The sequence below is a fragment of the Vicugna pacos genome, chromosome 8 (assembly GCF_048564905.1).
Source record: "Vicugna pacos chromosome 8, VicPac4, whole genome shotgun sequence".
In the NCBI taxonomy this organism is placed as follows: domain Eukaryota; kingdom Metazoa; phylum Chordata; class Mammalia; order Artiodactyla; family Camelidae; genus Vicugna; species Vicugna pacos.
In genome coordinates this window covers 62,830,526-62,852,715 of record NC_132994.1, presented here as the reverse complement: position 1 = coordinate 62,852,715, position 22,190 = coordinate 62,830,526, and the positions used below count along the sequence as shown (strand labels likewise).

The 22,190-nt window shown below is 36.3% G+C and overlaps 1 protein-coding gene and 1 pseudogene across 1 annotated transcript in view; one reads left to right on the top strand and one right to left on the bottom strand.

Moving 5' to 3' along the window:
• Positions 1–22,190, bottom strand: part of SAMD5 (sterile alpha motif domain containing 5) — a 413,981-nt gene that overhangs the window by 258,066 nt on the left and 133,725 nt on the right. The window lies entirely within an intron of this gene.
• On the top strand, positions 165–16,026 carry LOC102534629 (WASH complex subunit 3 pseudogene; annotated as a pseudogene).

Here is a 22,190-nt window from a genome sequence, read left to right as displayed (position 1 = left end):
AAAATTAAAAACAGGGGAAGTGCCAGGATGGTCCAGACAGGTGCCGCTGCTATTACAGCGGAACATTACGGCAAGACGCCTCTCGCAGGCCCGCGGCGCTATTGTGGGAGAGCGCGCACTCTCGGGCTGGCTTTAATTGAGATCAATTTCACAAGTACCATCCTCTGCAAAGTCCTTCAACTGACTGAAAACCAAATGAAGCTTTTGTAAGTGGCGACAGGATTTTCTGTTGCCTTCCCCTCAGCCCCCTCCTCAAATCGATGATATTCTAAACTTTTGGAGATTCTGTGCTAAAGAAAACAGCAGTTATTCTGGGCCAATCTCCATATATACATTTTAAAATATTTATTATTTGAGCTGTATTTTCATGAACCTAACCTGTTACTCCAATTACTGGTCAGCAGCAAACATTTGCTGGTGGGTCAGAAACACAAAAGGCCTCCAGAATTCTACCCAGATCGCAGGTGCTCTAAAAATTCAGTGATTCCACTTGGGGAGCACAGGGCCAGCACTTCTATCCCTGGCTGATTACAACTTAAAAGCGTTTGCTACATGCTGTTATGTATCCCTCTCTCTATGGGATACATAGAGAGGATGGTCTTGGGCCCACACTTGTGCAAATAAGTATAGAGATCATGTGTCATAATGGTGATGTCACTTAATAACCAGGAACATATCATAGTTATGCATGACATAGTTATGTAAGACTTTCTTGGTGTTTATCCAGCCTAAGGTAAGACTCCACACATGGAAGACCCCTCTCTATTTTAAAAAACTGCTAAATAAATGAAGACTCCAATAACAGACAGAAGGCAGCCCTGAAACAAGAGAAAACTCATACTATAGGGAATTTTATGGGTAATGGTAAACAGTTCCTTGTTTTGAGACCAGAGTAAAAAGACCATTTCTATTTAAATGCATCATAATGAATTTAAGATATCAGTTACAGAGAAGCTACTTATTATAAGGATTGTGGAGGGTTGAAATGAAATACACTAAAGAAATCTATAGCTATTCTCATCTAGAGAATTTCATGAACAAACAAATGAGGTCTGGTCTGGCTCTCAAGTATGAAAAGTTCCTTTTTATACAAGTACCCTAATAAGATTGCCGTATTTCAGTAAGTCACCATCCTCTTCAAATAATCGCTCAAGTAGTTATTGCAAGATTCAAATGACATAATGTGGGTAAATCATGAGGTTTTAGTATCTGGTATGCAGTTGAAGGGGTGTGCATGCATGTGCATGCACATATGTGTATGTGAAATATATACACATATATATGGTTTATATATGTGTGTATATAACATACATCCTATTTGTATTTAAAGATAATATATTTATTCCAATGAGGCTGCAAGTGATTAAAATCCAATTGTTTTGAATTCCCTCTAAATTATTTTCAGAGCCATCAGCACATTCTCTTTAGCAAGATTTATTTAGTGCTTAATAGCTGCAAAAAAAAAATCTTAGATTGGAAAAACTTCCTGTGATAGTGGCCTTGATTTTTGGACAGTGCTGTCACTCAGAAGTGAGAGTAATAAAAAGAGTCTCAACCAAGCAGGCCAAAATATATTATTTAGGGTCAAGATTGAGATATACTCTATCAAACAAGGAGATAGTTGCTTAGGTGACTTCTTGCCTGAAGACAACTCCAAAAGAGGAGCTGCAAGACTGTCTGAATAATGACAGCTTCAGGAGAGTACACATGTAGCTTCTGGAGTGACTGCATTAAAACCCAACACTTATTTGGCCACATAGACACTGGGGGTTGTGAAATACACATTTTCATTACTTTACACTCAAGCCTCATTCTTATCGGTGACAAATCTAGACTTTCTCAGTAAACCTGAACAGCTGGAAAAAAAAATCAATAAATGTTTATTATATATGTTTATAAACTGAAAAAAAGACAGACACCATTAGTTAGTGATTGCATAAAATCAAAAAATAATTAGAAAAAGAGTGGTTGAGTTCTTCTGGGGAAGACTTAGATACGTCTTTAATTATACAAGCCTGAGAGCCGGAAGGAGTCTTGGAGACCATCTTGGAGTTCTAGACCAATTCTCTCATTTTCAGAGAAGAAACATAATGTTCAGAGCAGTTATATTGCTTTGTCCAACCACACAGACTAAAAGGGGGAGAATGAAAAGACTGGATCAAAGTCTTATTCTAAATTTCCACTATACTTTGCTGTTCTAGAAATAGGATTTAAAGAAGTCATAATTATTTTAAGAAAAATTTTTTATTAAATACTCACACAAACAAATACCACTTTAAACGCCTCTAGCAATCTCATAACAGTGTATCTTTAGAACCAAGAAACTAATGACAAAATGACATGAACGTGTTGACAGGAGTGTTTCTAGAAGAGATCTCTGGAGTCAAACCTCTAGAACCTCTTTCTTTTTATTCTAGTTTCTCACTCTGGGCGTTGCTTCAGGAGTAATCTGACTTCCTGTGGACTACGTCCGACAGAGACAAGAATATGCTGAAAAGCCCATAAGAAAAACCTGATTATCCACTTACAAAGTCTTCATAATTTTATGAATGTATAACTGTCATTTGGGGTTAGGTAGAAAAAGTACCTTTATTCATCACTATTCAAAAATTTCCATTTTTTTCACACAAAACGTTCGATAAAAGTTTCTCTGAAAAATAAATAACTAACAACCCCCCATCAGAAAGAACTATTTATCAACGTGGTGATTCATTTTCCCTTTTTAACTTTTGTACTTTGGATTAAGTATAACACAAGTCAGCATTAATTTACATATAGTTAAATAACCAGAAAGTTTTTTGTTTAAAAAAGTAACAGATGCACCGAGAGAAATGCCACAAAGTTAAGTTTCATGCAGATACTAGTTTGCATACTTGGAGAGTCACAATTTAGATTTCAAAAGATAGGTAACCCTCATTTTCCTAATAGTCAAAGTATCTCACTTATGATTATGTGGATATATTATGTTTATTTATATTTTAACATGTATCCAGAAACATTTTAATTAGAAGTACACCATTCGTTTTTGGCTGTGGAATGGGACTTTTTGTAAACAAAGAGATCCTTTTAAATTTCTCTAAAAAGTTATCATAAGCCCCAAATTTGCAATTTCAGCCAAAGTACAACTATCAAGGAAACAGGATTTTCTTTCAAATCCCCTCCCCCAAACAGCACTCTTCTTCACATTAGTTTTCCAAGCAGAAGGAAATTTAAAGATCTTGCATTTAATCTCAGAAGCATCCTACTATGAATTTGCCACATCCTATCCCACAGACAGTTCTATTTCAACCGAGAATTAAATTACTCACCATGCCCATTTCCTAGAAAGCCCTGTAGCATCAAGAAAGAGAATTCTTTTTGACAATAAATGATTGATCTCCTAAGGAACCAAAATAGTTTCTCTCTTTCCAAAATTGCATTCCTGCTACTTTAGATGTGTTACCATGTAGATACACTTGCAAAGACATCTGACTATCTACAAAAAATAGCCCTTTGGCTGGTTCCTTTTTGATTCCACTGAATTGGACAAGGGAAAGGAAAGAGAACTACCACGAATAAACACCTATGCTTTATATGCATTGTTCCATTTAATCCTCGCACTAGCGGAGGAAGGAACTGCCACCATTCTACATACTGATACTCAGAGATATGACACCAAAAGGATGAGCAACAACAAAAACAGCAAGATAAACTGGACTTTATCAAAATTAAGAACTCTTAATTAAGAACTCTGAAAAGCCATATGTTATAATTCCACAGCTAACATCATACTTGATCAGTAACAAGATGAGGACGTCCACTCTTGCCACTTTTATTCAACACAGTATTAGAAGTCCTAGCCAAAGCAATTAGGTAAGAGAAAGAAAAACGCACCTAAATTGGAAAGGAAGAAGTAAAATTGTTACTATTTGCAGATGACATGATATTATATATAGAAAACTCTTAAAGACTCCATCAAAAAACTGTTGGAACTAATAAACAAATTCAGTAATGTTGCAGGATACAAAATCAATACACAGAAAGTTTTTTTTTCATTTCTACACACTAATAATGAACTATCAGGAAGAGAAATTAAGAAACAACCCATTTACAATTGCATCAAAAAGACTTAAGTACTTAGGATTCAATTTAACCAAGGAGCTGAAAGACCTGTATACTGAAAACTATAAGACATTAAGGAAAGAAATTAAAGAAAACCCAAATAAATGGAAAGATATTCCATGCTTATGGATTGGAAGAATTAATATTGTTAAAATATCCATACTAGCCAAAGTAATCTACAGACTCAGTGCAATCCTCATCAAAATTCCAATGGCATTTTCACAGAAATAGAACAAACAATCCTAAATTTGTATAGAACCACAAAAGACCTTGAAAAGCCAAAGCAATCTTGAAAAAGAAAAACAAAGCTGAGGGCATCATGCTCCCTAATTTCAAACTATAGTACAAAGATACAGTAATTAAAACAAGTAATTGGCATACAAAGGAACACATACCTAAATGGAACAGAATAGAGAACCCCTAAATAAACCCATGCATATGTGGTTGATTAGTTTATAGCAAAGGAGCCAAGAACATACAGTGGTCAAAGGAGAGTCTCTTCATAAATGGTGCTGGAAAAACTGGAGACCCATATGAAAAGAATGAAACTAGAACACTTATCTTACACCATCCAAAAAAATTTCACTAAAATGGATTAAAATCTTGAATGTAAGACCTGAAACTATAAAACTTCTAGAAGAAAACAGGGGGAAAGCTCCTTGACAGAGGTCATGGCAATGATTTTTTAAATCTGATATCATAAGTAAAAGCAACAATACAATCTTGTTTATTCTACATTTTAGCACAGGGAAATATATACAAGATCTTGCGGTGGCTCACAGCGAAAGAGGATGTGACAATGAATATATGTATGTTCATGTATAACTGAAAAATTGTGCTCTACACTGGATTTTGACACATTGTAAAATGACTATAACTCAATAAAAAATGTTTAAAAAAATAAAATAAAAAAATAAAAAAATTTTAAAAATAAAGGCAGCTTTTCAGAAAAAAAAAGTAAAAGCAACAAAAGCAAAAATGAACAAATGGGACTACGTCAAGCTAAAGAGCTTCTGCACAGCAAAAGAAACCATCAACAAAATTAAAAGGCAACATACTTCATGGGACAAAATATTTGCAAATCATGTATCTGATAAGAGGTCAATATCCAAAATATATAAAGGATTCATACAACTCAATAGCAAAAACAAACAAAACCCCCCAAAAAACAAAAAACGAAAAAAGCTCCAAACAATGCAATTAAAAAATGGACTGAAGATCTGAATAGACATTTTCCAAAGAAGACATACAGATGACCAACAGGTAAATGAAAAGATGCTTAAACAATTAATCAACAGGTGAACTAAAAACAACCAAAATATCACCTAACCCCTGTTAGAATGACTGTTATCAAAAAGACAACAAACAAGTGTTGGTGAGGATATGGAGAAAAGGGAAATCTTGTGTTCTGCTGGTAGGAATGTAAATTGGTGCAGCCAGTGTGGAAAACAATATGAAGGTTCCTCAAAAATTAAAAATAGAACTTTCATATTATCCAGCAATTCCACTTCTGGGCATTTAGCCAGAGAAAACAAAAACACTAACTTGAAAAAACACAGGCACCCTCCCATGTTCACTGCAGCACTATTTACAGTAGCCAAGATATGGAAGTGACCTAAGCATCCATCAATGGATGAATGGATAGAGAAATTATGGTGTTTTATATGTATATGTATATATAAAGGAAACCTTGCCATTTGTGACTACTTGGATGAACCTTGAGGGCATTATTCCAAGTGAAAAACGTCAGACAGAGAAAGACAAATACCGTATGATCTCTTATATATAGAATCTAAAAAACAAACAAACAAGAAAACCCAAGCTCATAGATACACAGAACAGATTAGATTGGTGGTTGCCAGAGAAGGGAGGAGGGGTGGGAGAAATGGGTGAAGGGGGGAACAAAAGGTAAAAATTATGATGATGATTATTGTTATTATTATTATATGTTGATTACATTTTAAAATGATAATACTTGGGACATGTTGGGTTAATAAAATATATTATTAAAATTTTTAAATTAAAAAGATAAAGCTCTGAGAGAATAAATATATAAGTTGAAAAAATCTTTAAAACTATCAGAAAAGAGTGTAAAAAATGCCTTTATGATATTTCTTGGGAAAGATTTCTTAAAATGGCACAAAACAAAGAAACTAGAAAAGACTGGAATTTCACTGTGTGAGAATTATAAAGAGCCAAACAGTTAAAAAGTTAGAACTCACTGAAAGAAAATATTCATAAGACATAAAACAAAGGATTAGTATCTTATATAAAAAATTTCAAATGAATAAAGAAAATTCTAGTAAGTCTAATAGAAAAATGAATCAAGGATATAAACTAACAATAAACGGAAACAAATGTATCAATAAACAGGTTTCTACTCAGTTGTAGAAAGAAAGTGTAAGAATGTTTAAATTTTACATAATTGATTTCATCATCTTCGTAAGCCACTGTTCTCACTGGTATGGGGGATTTGGGGTTGGTGAATGCAGAGTAGGGGGTACATTTGGTCTAATTCACCTTCAGATAACACACGGGGGAAAAAACCCTGATCATCAAAGGAAGAATAAGTAATTGTTTGATGCACAGACTTTACTAAGGTAAGAAATCAGACTGAAGCATTTAAAAAAAAAATTTAACATTAGTTGAAACCTTCACTTTAACCAACTGATTAAAGAAACTAGAATCCAGATTCCTTGAGTACACTGGTTAAACTATGATCTCATCTATAAAGTGAGAATATTCCATTAGAAAGTTCATTTATTTAGCAAAGATGTACTAAGTGCCTAATTTATTCCAAATGCTGGAAATATAGATGTGAGCAAAACAAAGTCCCTGTACTCATATGACTGATAAATTAATAGGAGAGACAGATATAAAGCCAAGAAAAAAAAAAAAACTCTGCTCTTAGAAATACATTATTATGAGAATGGTGAAGAGATAAGCTACAGACTGGGAAAAATAATTGCAAATCACTTATATGATACAGAACTTTAACCCAAACTACATAAAGGACTCTCAAAACTCAATGATGTGAAAACAAACAACCCACGTTAAAAATGAATACAATTTTTGAACAGACATTTCACCAAAGAGTATATGCAAATGAAAATACACAAATGAAGAGATGCTCAATATCATTAACCATTAAGGAAATACAAATAAAAACTCCAATGAGATTCTACTACAAAACTTTCTGAGTCTCTACAATTAAAACGTCTGACCATATCAAGTGTTGGCTAGGATATGAAGCAACTGGAACTCAAACACTGCCAGCAGGAATGTAAAATGACACAATCACTTTGGGAAACAGTCCAGCAGTTTCTTAAAAAGTTATATATATATCCCTACTATTTGATTCAGCCATTCCACTCCTAGAGAAAGGAAAGCATCAGGTCTTACAAAAATGTGCACATAAATGTTCATAGCAGCTTTATTTGTAATAGCCAAACAATCCAAATGCCCATCAACAGGTAAATGGATAAGCAAACTTAGGTGTTTATATAGCCATACAATTGTATATGTGTATCCAGCTATACAATGGTATACAATAATAGTACTGCTGAATAATATTCATCTGTAGAAAACAATGAAATGTTGATACATGCAGCAACAAACTTTTGTGGGTGATGGATAGGTCCATTATCTTAATGTGGTGAGTTTCATGGGTATATACTTATGTTAAATTTATGCAATTGCAATAGACAGATACATATATATGTGTAACCAAATCATTTTGCTGTATAGCTGAAACTAATACAATATTGTAAATCAACTATACTTCAATAAAAAAAAACTTATACCATTGTGCACTTCAAATATGTGCAGTTTACTATAGGTCAAGTCTACTTCATTGAAAGTCAAAAAAAGCTCAGACACCCATGCAATCAATCCCCCTTCCACAAACTCCCATTTCTCAAACTACCCTTTTATGCTTCTTGCCCTAAGTCAGGATGTTCTTATGCCAGTTTCATCTTCAAGTGCTTGAATCTGAATAAAATTGTTGATAAGGTTAAGGAACACGTGCAGATAGGTCCTGGATCTCTCTGTCCACTAGAAGAGAGCTTTGATGGGCTTAAAAAATAAAAATAAAAATAAAAACCTTAAAAAGGAAGAAAATCACCCTGATTTATTACTCATGTTACAGCGAGCAATCTGGCAGGAAACAAAACCAGCAGTTAATCTGCCAAGCAGAAAAAATGCAATCCCTTTGTTGGTTGTTTAGAAGCATTCGGCTGTTTTATGGTGGGAGTCTATCAAATCCAATACATTTTACATGATTGCAAATCCCTTAAAATATGAAGATGCTCTCACGGTGTAACAGTGAGGGACTGTGGTACTTTGCAATAACAAATTTTGTTATTCTTTGTAAATTCTCCATTATCTATTTTTAATAGTAACAAGACAACAAATGCCATGCAGGTTATTTTAATACAAATGAATATGTGTGCTTTAATGTGCACATGGAAAGATAAGAATTGCCTTGCCTTCTTTCAGAATTGTAAGTCAGGCATATAAAATAATACAAAGACAATCCAATGGGTAAAATATATCTATAAATATCCATGATAATTTCCTATAAATTACACATTCACCCTTCAGTGGATTAAATGCCCTTAACCAAAGATGTAGGATGAGAACAGATTGTACCATTCTTCATCTTTTCTGCATAAACTCTGTTAACTGCAACCCTAAATGGAGCAGCTATTTTCAGGGTAATGTAAGACGACACTGGGGATACACCAGGAGTGTTTCAATTACTGGGAAGTAGCCTAGCCTGGAATGGCTCACTTGCTCACTTTTCAGTTGGGCCCATAAGGTGATCATTTATGACACTCTCTGTTAGCTATGACCCACCTCCCACAGCCCCTCTGTCCTCTCAGTTCCTCTGAGTGCTGCCGTCCCTGTTGTCTGGCCCCCAGACCCCTGCTTCTCCTTGGGCCACTGACCATCACTGGGCCACCTCCCTGATGTCATCCTGACTCAGACTCTTCCACTGCCCGTCCCATCTCTGCCACTCTGAGCGCTTCATCCTCTCTGGGATTTTTAAGCTCATTCTCTGTGTTACAACACTAACCACAGAATCAATCAGAATTTTCTTCTATTTTCTCATGTTAAATGTAACTTAGTTTTCCTCAAGCTCAAAAACCTTATTCTCAATCTTCCTACAACAGCTGCTCCTTCGCCAACATCAGGACCAGGGGCCAAGACGGTCCAGCTCCCCTGCTGTCTTGCTGCTCATTGCTGCTTCCATTCATTGCTTTCCCAGTTCACCGGACTGCACCTTCATGGAAGTTCGTGGCCTCCAGGGCACCACTCTCTCCCCTTCCCCCCACCTTATTTACCAACTTCAAGGCTGGCTCTGCCATCATTCTCAGATCCTCCCTTACCATTCGAGAGGATCACTCCTCCAACACCCCATCCCTCCCCAGGTTTCTCAGCTGCTCTGACACAAGGAGAGTCAGGTCCATCTCACACTGGTCATGCACGCTTCGACACTGCCCCGTTCACAGACTCTGAAATAGCCCTGGCTAATCACACTTGACTGTCCACAGTCATACTGCTCTCCTGTCATCACTCTCTGTTGCTGAACTTCAGCACAGATTCAGTGTTGTTAATATGACCTCAAAAATCACAAAATCACAAAAATGGGGAGAGCTAGCTTTCTGAACCAAAAGGCTGACATCGTTAGTAGCTTTGGAGATTTGGTTTATAACTGAAGTCATAAAAATCAGGAAAACAGCCACAGTCTTTAAGGAGGAAAATCCTCCTTTTGATTTAGCAAAGCAAGCCCATCTATGTGCTAATTTTAATTTTCATCAGGCCCTTCGCCATCTGGCCCCAGCTTCTTGTATCTCCTACCTTCCTGCACCCTTCCTGCATCCTTCCACTCCCTCAGCCCGGCTCCCGCGCCATCCCCAGCCACTCTGAGCTCTCTAGGCATGTTGTGCCTTTCCTCCTGGTCACCCCTCTTCTGGAAGGCCGTATCCCCCCCCGGAAATATCTATCCTTTCTTTGGTCTAGCTCAGATGCTACTTTCTCTTTAAATCCCTTTCCCGGCTCTCTTAGGATTATTCATCCCTACTAGTGTTCTTGAGTGCCTACTGTGTGTCAAGCACTGTATAGGTTCTAGAGGTGCATCAATAAACAGAACAGATGAAAATCCCTGCTATGGGATTCAGTGGGAAGAAACTGATAACAAACAAGAGGGTAGGTTAAAAAATATATACAGTATGTTATTTATTAGTTACATATTTTGTTAATGCATGCTATAAACCAGGATGGAAGGAAAAGGGGTGCTGAGAATTGGGAGGGAAATTGCCGTATTAACATGGGGTGATCTAAGGAGGTTGCACTGAGTAGGTGACCTCTGAGCAAACATTGAAGGAGCTGAGGAAGTGAGCCTGCAGCTGGAGAATGACAAGATCAGTGTTCATCGCTAATATCTTGGTGTTCATCGCTAATATCAAAGTCAGACTGTGAATTCTGTGAGGGCAGAGGCTGTTTCTTATGGATGTTTGTGCCTTCAGCTTCCAGAATGGTTTGTAAGGGCTGAAAAAAATGACGTTTGAATTAAAATTCCAGCATGCTCTGCTTATGCCTGTCTGGGTAAATTTCACATTTTCACATGCCTTTTCTCAGAGGTAACATTACAAATAGGCAACTGAGTGAAAGGTGACAAACTTCAATTACCATAAAAGCAACCCACTGCATGCTTTCAGCACTCATTGTAAAATAAACAGTTAAAAGGTAACTGTCCTTGGTGTTGATATATTGAATCTTAAAACTAAATTCCTGGCCTTCTCCAACATATTTATGTGTCTAATAAAATGCAAAGGAAGTTTATTTCTTTTGCATGGCATTTTATTAATGTAAATGATCAAAAGTTTCATGCAATGCATTATCCTTGAACTATAGTGATTCTCCGCAGGACTACATTAATGGAAAATCACTGTCAGTACATTTTAAATAGATTTGGGAGGGTATTACAGTTTTCTCCTTGTACAAAAATATCCCAAAATCTATAATTAAATGAGATTATTGAACCAGTAAATGGCTACAATACTGTATTAAAGGCAGCAAGTTTAAATGTGAGACCTTAACGACATATGTCATGTGTAAGTCTCAACTGAAATAAATCATAAGCTAGAGACCAACTGACAATTTTTCACACATACAAAATCCTCGTAGAAGAAGTTAAAGTGACCCATAACAAAGAACAAAGAAGGATTTGATCCTACTGAGATGACCTCACTGACGGGTAAAACTATCTCTAGAATATCTGTCAATTATATTGGGGAAATAGTCCCATTGTAGAGTGTGGGTGTGTCTCAGAAACTCACTTGGCCAGATGACCTCAACAGTGAAGCAGAGGGAACATCTTCAGGTTGGGCCTCTTGCATTTCAGAACTTGTGGTTATAATTTTAAAGGAAGCCCATGAACGTAGGCTGGAATCATGCTTTGGTCATAAATAAAGCATTTAGTCTCCTTGTTAGAATGACAAATTATCCATAAAACCCAAGAGAAAAAAAATGTTTGATGTATGATCCCCATATTACTCTCTAAATAGAATTGTTTTTATATAAACATTGTGGTTTCTAAGTCTTCGAGGTGTTTTTGTCAAATCTGTGGCCAATACATGGGTTATTTTTACATGCCAATTTCAATCGGTTAGCAGTGGCTGGCCAGACCACTGGACACAGAAGAGAGCAGACCAAATCGGCCATCAGCAGGCAAGACTGCTGTGATCAATTATTAATGTCTGCCTTGAGCAAGGGTTACTATTATCACATATGCTATTCTTGGCTTCAAAGGATGATAATACATTATTGCAAGAATCAGGCATGGTGATGGAAGAGAAAATGTAACTTGAGACCCAAAAAGAAAGATGAAACAGCAAGAAGAGAGTAGGCATTTGTTTTTGTCCAGCTGTCCCTCTTAACTTATAAATTATCCTTCTTTTGCTAAAATCTTGGGTGTAAATATATATATATTTGCTTTAATAAGGCAGGTTAACTCCTTTACAGAGCACAAACTAGCTATCCACCAGGACATTAAAAGATGAGAGAATGGCACTGTATCTGCTGGGGTTTGGTCAGGAAAGCAGAATCCACTGCAGATGTTTCAAGCAGTAAGAGATTTTACCCAGGGCTCTGCAGACAGAGCCTTAGATATGCGTGAGCTTCTTTGCAATCCCATCACTGAGGAATTGATGTTTGAGATTTTAATTTTTTCCCCTTTATTCTGTTTTTCATGTAGACTTCTAAATAATTAGTTAACATTCAAGGTAGCTCCATTAAAGTCAGGGACAAGATAAAAATATTATGGTTACTGTGTAACATTATTTGGAGAGTTCTAGCTAATGAAACGATAATTTTTAAAAAGTGACATAACTGTAGGAAGAGAAGAAGCAAAGGTATTACTCACCTTAAAAAAACTGAAACAAAAAACATGAAGGAGCAAAGGAGTGAACAAAAAAGTTAATCTTTCCCCAAGAAAAATCTATAGAAGTTGATATGTTAAGAAAGAGCCATATAATCAGAACATTGAGAAATATGAAGAAAAGTGCTAGGAAAAAAAATAATCAAAAATTGCTTAACTACTTAAGTAGTAGCTTCTTGGGGAGACAGATGAGGGTGGAAAGGGTTGTGATAAAGAGATTGATTTTTTTTCATTACAAGCTTTTCAGTGTTATTTGCTATTGATTTATTTAACTATGTGATGGAAAAGCATTTTCTCTTTTTACTTTATGAATTTAGACTGTGCAAATTTTACTACAACAGGTAATACTTTGTAATTAAAACAAGAATTCCTTAATCCAAGAAAACCCATGGAAAAATCTGCTAAAATTAATGAGAGTATCTAGAATAACATAAAAAAAAACAATAGCTTTCTTATGTATCTTTCAAAATCATTAGAACATATAATGTGAAAATTTTCTATTCCTGATGGTGACAAAAAATATTAAATACTAGCAATAAGACAAATAGCAAATATACACGAGCTATAACATTTTATAGAAAGCTACAAACGAAAACACGTAAGTAGAGAGGTTAACCACATTCCTGGTTGGAAAACTCAATATTATAAACCTGTAAACTCTACTAAAATTAATTTATAGATTTAGTGCAGACTATAACAAAATCCTCAATTGAATTTTCTATGGAACTTACTCAATTGATTCTAAAATCTATCTGGAAAAGGAAATGTACAAAATCAGCTAAGAAAATTCTGAAAAAGGAAACAAAAAGGGACTTGCTCTGCTAGATATAAAATATACTATAAGTTTCCAATAATTTTTAAAATACGATAGTAGAGCTAGAATAAACCAGGAGATAAACAGCTATAGAAAAAAGGTAAGCAATTCACACTCCAACAATCTGATGGATATGTGAGAAGATGCTAAATTTCTCTGACAATAAGAGAAACAACAATTAAGTGATGAGCTACTTGTTACCCAGCTTGTTGAAAATATCAAGAAAAAAAGTAACAATAAATTCTGGAAGATACATGGAGACACTGTGCTATTTGTTTAAGCAACTTGTCTCAGCCATTCTGGGGAAATTTGCCAGAAAACCTACACGTTAATGGGCTTAAAACTTGACCCAGAAATTCTACTTCTAGAACTCTATCCTGGAGATATATTCATGCATGTGCAAAAAAGAAATATGTACAATAATATTTATTGACACAAAATCCTGGAAATTACCTAAATGACATTCATTATAGGAGAGATTATAAACTATGTAGCCATAAAAACAACATAGTAGACAGAGCCTTATGTATAGATATAGACAGATCTCCCTCTGTATCCCTAATATTGCACATGGAAAAATCCAGCTGCAGCACATTATGAATAGTATGACACAAGTTCTTTCTAATCTATACATGTATGTACATATGTGCATATGAAAACGTTTGCAAGAATATACATAAAATGTTTAACAAAAGTTCCTTTTGAAAAGGAGAGTGAGATTGGAGTAGCATGAAGGCAGACGTTCACATCTTACTTCATACATTCCAGTGTAAGTTTGAGATTTTTGCTTAGGGCAGAAATGTTTGCATCCATTTGTAACTAGACATATTTTCTTTTTAGATTTATTTATTTAAATTTTTTAATGGAGGTACTGGGGATTGAACTTAGGACCTTGTGCATGCTAACCATGCGCTCTACCGCTTGAGCCATACCCTCCCCACTAGACATATTTTCATAAGGCCATATTTAAAATATTTTAAACCAGTCTACCAAAGAAGAAAAGCCTATGGCAAGTATATTTTTCTCATTTCATATTTAAGTTGAAATTTTAATTTTATCAGCCAGTGTTTTGTAAGGAAGAAAAATTACAAGTACAGAATTCAAAATTAAATGTTTAATTTTCAGTTTTATCATTACCTTTTCCTTTTTTTTTTTAACTACAATATTTAAAGGTTTCTTTTTTTTTTTTTTTTACAGAAAAGGAGAACAGGAAGAGGAAAGAAAAAAGAAGGAAATAAGAAAAACTTGCATAATTCCAGAAGCTGTAGGAAAAGCTCAGCTGTATCCTATTGGGTAAAGTTGCTCATCACCTCCCCCAGGCACAGAGTGGCAGAAAACAGCCTTGAAAAGAGCCCTCAGATTATCATAATAAAAACAGATGGGAGATGGATGAGGATGGGCTTCCTCTCACGGGGTCAGGCATTCACCTGACCAAGGGGCCAGCGATTCGACAGAAAAGAACGGTGGCATTTCTCAACCAATCTGTGGTACATACACACTGTACAGTTCTTCAACCACTTTTCTACTGGTTGTGAAGAGAAACTGGCAGACCTTTCTCTTTGTCTGCAGCAAACTGAAACAACTCTCAGTATTTTAGATGCAAAGTTGTCATCTATTCCAGGCCTAGATGATGTCACATTTGAAGTCAGCCCCTATAAGTGATACCTAGACGGTATCACAAATCAATCTCAGTCTGTGATCACTTTGGAGTGATCACAGCAGAAGAGTTTACACGACTCTGGACCACAGGAAAGTAAAGTAACACCAGAAAATATCTTAACTGTCGCCAAGGATCCAAGATACGCCAGGTATCTCAAAACAGTTGAAGTCGGTGTTCCGGTGATGGCAATAAGAAATAAAATGATATCAGAAGGACTAGACCCAGACCTTGAGAGGTCAGATGCTCCAGAGCCTGATGGTGAAGGTGAAGAAAATACAGAAGAAAGTCCTGGTAGCGAATCTTCTTTTAGTGACTAAGCTTAATTTTGATAACAATTACATATACATCTGTTGGTGCACATTTACATTATATAATGTATAATGTTCAGAGAGCCTGAACTGTAACTCTAAGTCATAAAAACATCAGCTACCTGTCAACCACCAAACTTCTTCTATGTCAAAAAAAAAATTTATCCAAAAAAACAAAACAAAACCCAAAAAACAGACAGGAATCCGAGCTGGTGTTTCCCAGCATACAGAACACCTGCTGCCTTCCTTGCTCACACAGAAGATGCAGACGAGACCAAACTGCTCACTCCCAGTTTTTTCTTAGCTCTTTTAGATTTTGTCATAAAGATGTTCCAGACCAGGCTTTGCCACTACATCTTCCCTATTATTACATGCCAACGCCTTCTTGTAAAATTGCAAATCACCATGCAAATTGTTAGATGTGATTATTACCAATTCCTGCAAATTACTTTTTAATACCTCTCTTCCTTTCTCTAATCAACACCTCACCATAAAAATAAATAAATGTTGAGAATTCAAATTAAACAATAACAATAACCCCCTTACTTAGTGCCTATTATGTGCAAAACTCTGAACAATAAACTGTGAGAAAACAAAAAATGAGTTAGACACAGTCCTTACTCTCTAAAAACCCTAATAATGTAACAGAGACAGTAAATATGTCCACAATCACTTTCATAGACCAAATTCAAAAAAGGCTTTTAAAAAAAAAATTGAACTATAGTTGACTTACAATGTTGTGTTAATTTCAGGAGTACAGCAAAGTGATTCAGTTATACATATACATATATATATCTGTTCTTTTTCAGATTCTTTTCCATTATAGATGATTATAATATATTGAATATAGTTCCTTGTGCTATACAGCAGGGCCTTGTTGTTTATCTATTTTATATATAGTAATATGTATCTGTTAATCCCAAACTCCTAATTTATCCCTCCCCCTCTTTCCCCTTTGGTAATCATAAACTTGTTTTCTATGTCTGTGAGTCTGTTTCTGTTTCTTAAATAAGTTCAGTTGTTATCATTTTTTTTTGGTTCCACATATAAGGGATAGCATATGATACTTGTCTTTCTCTGTCTGACTTACTTCCCTTAGTATGATAATCTATAAGTCCATCCATGTTGCTGCAAATGGCATTATTTCATCCTTTTTTATGGCTGAGTAGTATTCCAGTGTGTGTGTGTGTGTGTGTGTGTGTGTGTGTGTGTGTGTGTGTGTGACATCTTCTATATTCAGTCATCTGTCGAAGAACATTTAGGTTGCTACCGTGTCTTGGCTATTGTAAATAGTGTTGCTATGAACATTGGGGTGCATCAATCCTTTTGAATTAGAGTTTTCATCTTTTCCAGATATATGCCCAGCAGTGGGATTGCTGGATCACATGGTAACTCTACTTTCAGTTTTTGGAGAACCTCCATACTATTCTCCATAGTGGCTGTACCAACTTACATTCCCACCAGCAGTATAGAAGGGTTCCCTTTTCTCCACAACCTCCCCAGCATTTATTATTTGTAGACTTTTAATAAAGGCTTTAGTAACCAGATAGCTCATGGTGAGGAGGGTGATATCTACCCAGATGGGCTATAGAAGGTTTTGCCTACTGGGAACGACATATCATCTGAACCTTGAAAAAATGGGGACAAAGGATATTCCAGGAAAGATCTATATGACCAAAGGCTTAGGAGTGAGAATTGCAAGTAATCTGGTGGTGAAGCTTGATGGATGGGGGAAGGGCAGAGGGAAAGGGAGGCAAATGTAACTGGGGATCAATCTGAACAAGAAACCTGGGGCACGTGTTCTCAACAGCATCCTAGTTAATGTCTCCATGCTTATTTGAGGATCCTATGGGCTTTTTTTTTTTTCTGGCTTGGGATTTATTTCTCATCTATAGGAGCTACATAATGAGGACTTCCCTGTATTTTACTACATTCACTAAATTGAGCATTTTGAATCAAATAAAAAAGACTTGTGATCCCCAGATCACTTCATCTGTAATTTGATCACAAAAAAGAGGTTATTCCCACTTCAAACACAGAGGGAGAGTGTGGCTTTTGGGGGCACCGAGGGAGACTGCATTTCAGTCCTCATCTGCTTTGCAAACAGCCTGGTGCACAGGAGAGGGGAGGCCAGCCCCGCAATGGGGAGATGAGGAACAAGGGCCCAGAGCTGTGACAGCCAACAGGAAAGAAGAAATGGGAATGGGCCCTGTTCTTATGGACAGAGTACAGACGACTCTGTACCCTTTGAGGACTCTCTGGAAAACATTTTTATGTAAAGCCATCTTCTCAAAATATACACATGCACATCCCAGTGAGCTGGTGCAAATGCACACTGTGCAACTCCTTGTTTGAAGCCAGAGTAAGGCCATTTATTGAATTAGTTAGTAATGAAAGCAAAAATAAAAAGCACACTCAGAGAGATCAACGAAATTTCTTAAACAGGGGAAATAACCAGCCTTTCATAGTCTTTGCTGACATCAGCACCCAGAGAGGACAAAAAAACACAGAAGGTTAAAAACCCTAAGACTCCCATAGGACTAAAAAAAAAAAAAACAAACCCCAAAAAACCCCCATAAAAACCGTCTCATGAGACTCTGGAAAGAAGACTCTCACACCAGAGACATCTTCATCGAAAGATGATATCACATCAGGGATTATCTTGGCAAAAATGATGTCAGTTGATGTCAGTTGACATTTCAGGGACCCCAGCTGTGGAAATGTTTTTATGCCTGGTTGAAAGAGCAGATTCCAAAAGCAGTGGGAAGCCACCCTCTAATTATATCAGGCTTGAATCTGGACCACGGAGATGACTGGTGAAAGGTACACAGCAGGGATTCTGCAAGCAGTTGCTGGCAGCCTGATCTTCACTGATCTGACGTCCATTCTTTCTAAAACAAGGTTCTCTTTTTTTCTTTTTTGATTATAAAAATACTTCATTGTCAATGGTAAATTTTGATAAGGTACAAAAAAATTCAAAAGGGGAAATAGAACTTACCCATCATCATATCATGCCCATATAACAACTTTTCATTTTGATGTTACTCTCCTTTTTCCCCTATGTTATTCCAACACTTTCAAAACATTAATTTATATGATACATCATAGGATTTATCTGACTGATGTATATAAAATGGAAAAAAAACCTACCCATGCAAAATGAAGGGAAAAAAAAAGTATCCTGGCAGAATCGTATAAACTACATTAAAGTGTATTTGTAGATTCAGTTGCTTAAATTTTATCTCCAAATGCAATGAAGGCAATACAGTAGAAAATACAATAAAAACATTCTTTTCGGGGAAGATATTCATTACCGGAACCATGTTCCACAGTCACAGTGCAAATGCTCATTCTAGTTAAACAAGGTTGAGTGATTCCTCACGTGTTTCTCTGCAATCTAGGGACACGATAAAGAAAGTGCTACCTAAGTAAATTTTATAAAGATTACAGTAGGCCAAACTCAGAGAACAAAGGGGAAGAAAAACAACAATATTCAAAGCAGCAATGAAAACCAACATAATTTAATCCCACCAGCAGATGTTTGCTTGGTGCTATTTGTTTTGCCTTTTCTAGGATTGAGGAATTGCTTCCTAATTGCAAAAAACAACCAAAAACTTAGATACTTCATGCATTTGAATTTGATATACGTATCAAATATATATTCAATTTTCAATTAATTCTGCAAATATTCAGCCCAGTCATGAGAGATCAGAGCAAAATGTCAATTGAATTTACACATGGTGTTAAATGTTTCTAGATTTCTGTTTTTATATATCTTTAATTTATGGAGATCCTACTTGCTGAATATTAGCATAAATTTTTCGCTTAAGAAAACGAGTCCTTCAATAAACACAATTGGCATATTTGAAGGTATAATATATTAATATTTTTCCATGAAATGATCACAAACAAGCACATCTTTGGACATCAGTGAGAAACTCGTCTGATGGAGGAAATCCTTCTGCAAAGTACCTGGACCTCAAAAGTATCAGGACAAGAATGACCCACTCAGAAGATGGCTTATAGTATATTTATCTCTGCTGGTCTCCTGGAGTTATAATGATTACTGTCAGCAGGGATGCCCTTTCCTCTGACAGAGCTGACACTGCTGAGTATAAATTAAAGGAAAATCAAATTTTTTAGTCTCTGAGAGGGTGGCAGGATGGGGGAGGGGCAGAATCTTTCCTTCCATATCTTTCTTCTCACTATTTAGAGTTTGTCAAGGAAAACCCAGTGCCAGAACATTTAAACAGAGATGATGCACGCTAAATGGGGAAGTTTTTGTTGTTGAGTGAAACAGGGTGAGACAAACACTACTGAGAAACGACCCATGCTCCTTCAGCTTTCCCTAACCATCACCCAAACAAAAAAGATGAATCCTAGTCCTTTCCAGCTTTGTTCTCACAGCTCAATCTGTTAGAACTAAGAATACATTCTGTTATAAATTTCCAAAAGACAAAGTATACACATTTCTTTACAAAAAAAAAATTCCACATGTTAAAAACTTAGAGACATGGATGACTGAAACAATTACAGAATTCTGTATCATTAGAGATTTTTGTAATAAGGCTTCAGGATTTCACTGTGGTAGAAACAATGAAAGGTTTTTCAAATTGCTGATGAAAAGCTTAACATAAATTCAGTATTATTATGAATTCTCATATTCATATTTTACTGTTGCTTCACGGTAACTCTCACTAAAAATGAAAGTCAACCCCTGTTCTGGCTAGATCCTTAATTGCATGGAGGTATGCTAATGTGGTAATGACACATTATCAGATGTTGTTTTTACCAAATATCCTACAAGACAGTTACTAGTATACTGTGAAACATTAATAATTAAAAACAAATCACACTTGTCAAAATAAATACATCTGTCTATCATAATATCCTTGTTTCTTTACTTTCACTTGTTTTCCAAAATGGCAGGTGTCAAAGTGGATCATTTGTTGTGGTACATGTATCCAATTATGCACACGGTTTAGAAAAGACCTGACAGCAAGATTGAAATGATTAAATACATGAGAAAGAGTGATGTAGCGGAAGGGGCGAATTCTCTGCAATTATTGTTCCAGGATCACCAAAGACAATAGAATGAGCCCCAAACCAGAAATACGCCATCAGTGATATTTACCCAAGCCTCTGCATCCTGAACATTCTCATCCACAGCAGGGAGCTTGGAGTGAGGGGTCCTGATACACTGACGTGCATTCATCAACAAGGTGAAGGAGATCAATATTATGAGAAGGATTCATTTATTACACAATTTACTGCACAGTTCAGTCACCCGGTTCCTCAGTTTCATATTTAACTTTTAAGTCCTTCACTAATTCAAATATTGTTCTTACATATCAAAATGGAAGCTGGCCTTGCCTCTCTGTTCCTAAGATTTTGTACCCTCATTCATTTCCATTTTTCAAAGTAAACCAGGGAGCAAGTTTACTCCTTTAGAATGAGGTCCTTAATTACCGAGTGGACTTGAGTATCTGAAAGGCTTGCCTGGGGCATCCATCTCTGAAAGGAGATAGTTGTAACCTCATTTGCTTTCTGTGCCCAAAGTTTGATAAATTACAAATGAGGAGACCTTGTGCTGTTTAACTGAGAAAGGTGAATAAGTACATCAAATACTATACTTTTTTCACCTTTCACTAAATGCTGGGCAGAGAAACTCTGCTCAGTAAGCATGTAGCAGGAAACATGGCTGGTCCCAGCAGTCCTGTGCACCCTTGAGAGTATTACGTGGGTCATCTGCCCTTTGCTGCTGTGTCTTCTTATTCTTCTGAGTATGTGAGACATAAAGAAGGGACGGAAAGGAATGGAGGAAGATCATTCATCAATCTACAAAAATAGGGGTGGGGAGAAATGGGGAAACCATGAATTTAAACTGGGCAAGCCATCTTAGTTAAAAAAAAAAAAACAACAAAGCGAGGTCCTTCTGATGAATGACAGTGCTCTTGTTAATTTTAGCACTGTTCCTTCCAGCCAGCCAGTTTCCTGCATGATGAGTTTGGAGAGTGATTAATAATGTGATGACTAACAATGTCTCCCACGAGTATAAGATACTCCCACACTTCTCAGATGTTTATGAGAACTTTTAGAGAAACCCTTGCCTTAAAAAATTTAAAGGATACTCTTCCATCACAGTATGATGTCTAATTTTAATCTGTAGTGATACCAGGTGTGTTTTTCCAAATATTTTATGTGCTTATTTCTTCCAAGTGAAACACAACGCTTTCATTTTTGATTTTACATGTTTAAAGTATATTCGTCAATAAAAATCTGAGGATGAGGTCTCAATGTAAATGCCTTTGAGGATAACATTTATTTGGAATCTTAAGATTCTGCTTTTTTTTTTTCCCTTGGCTGTTCTTTTCCCAGGGTGGGGAAAGATGGCCAATTTTGCTCAGAAAGGAAATACATACACATATAACTGCCTGAGTTCCATCCAGAACTTAAGCACTGGTAGCCAATTTGGATCTGTGTGTTAGGGACAAGTCTGTGCATGACCTCACTGAGTACCCTGGCAGACACAAGGGGTGATCTAATGAAACTTGGGAGAGCAATCTTGAAACACGGTCTCAAAGAAACCTTGACCTGACTTCCCAATTCCCACTGGATCATGAAATCGAAAGGGCCAATGGGGTATTACGTCTTAGAAATGTCTGTTTCACCCAACATTGGCTCAGCATGGTGGGGATGCAGGTCTGGGGAAGGGAGGAGTTCTGAAAGTCACTGTACAAATCCTGTTCCTCAGGGTGTGCTGAACTTCTGTATTAGTACAAACCATTACCATAGTTACAGACAACAACCATGACTTACCACACTTGCATGTAATAAATTGTGGAATAAGAAAAGAAACACAGA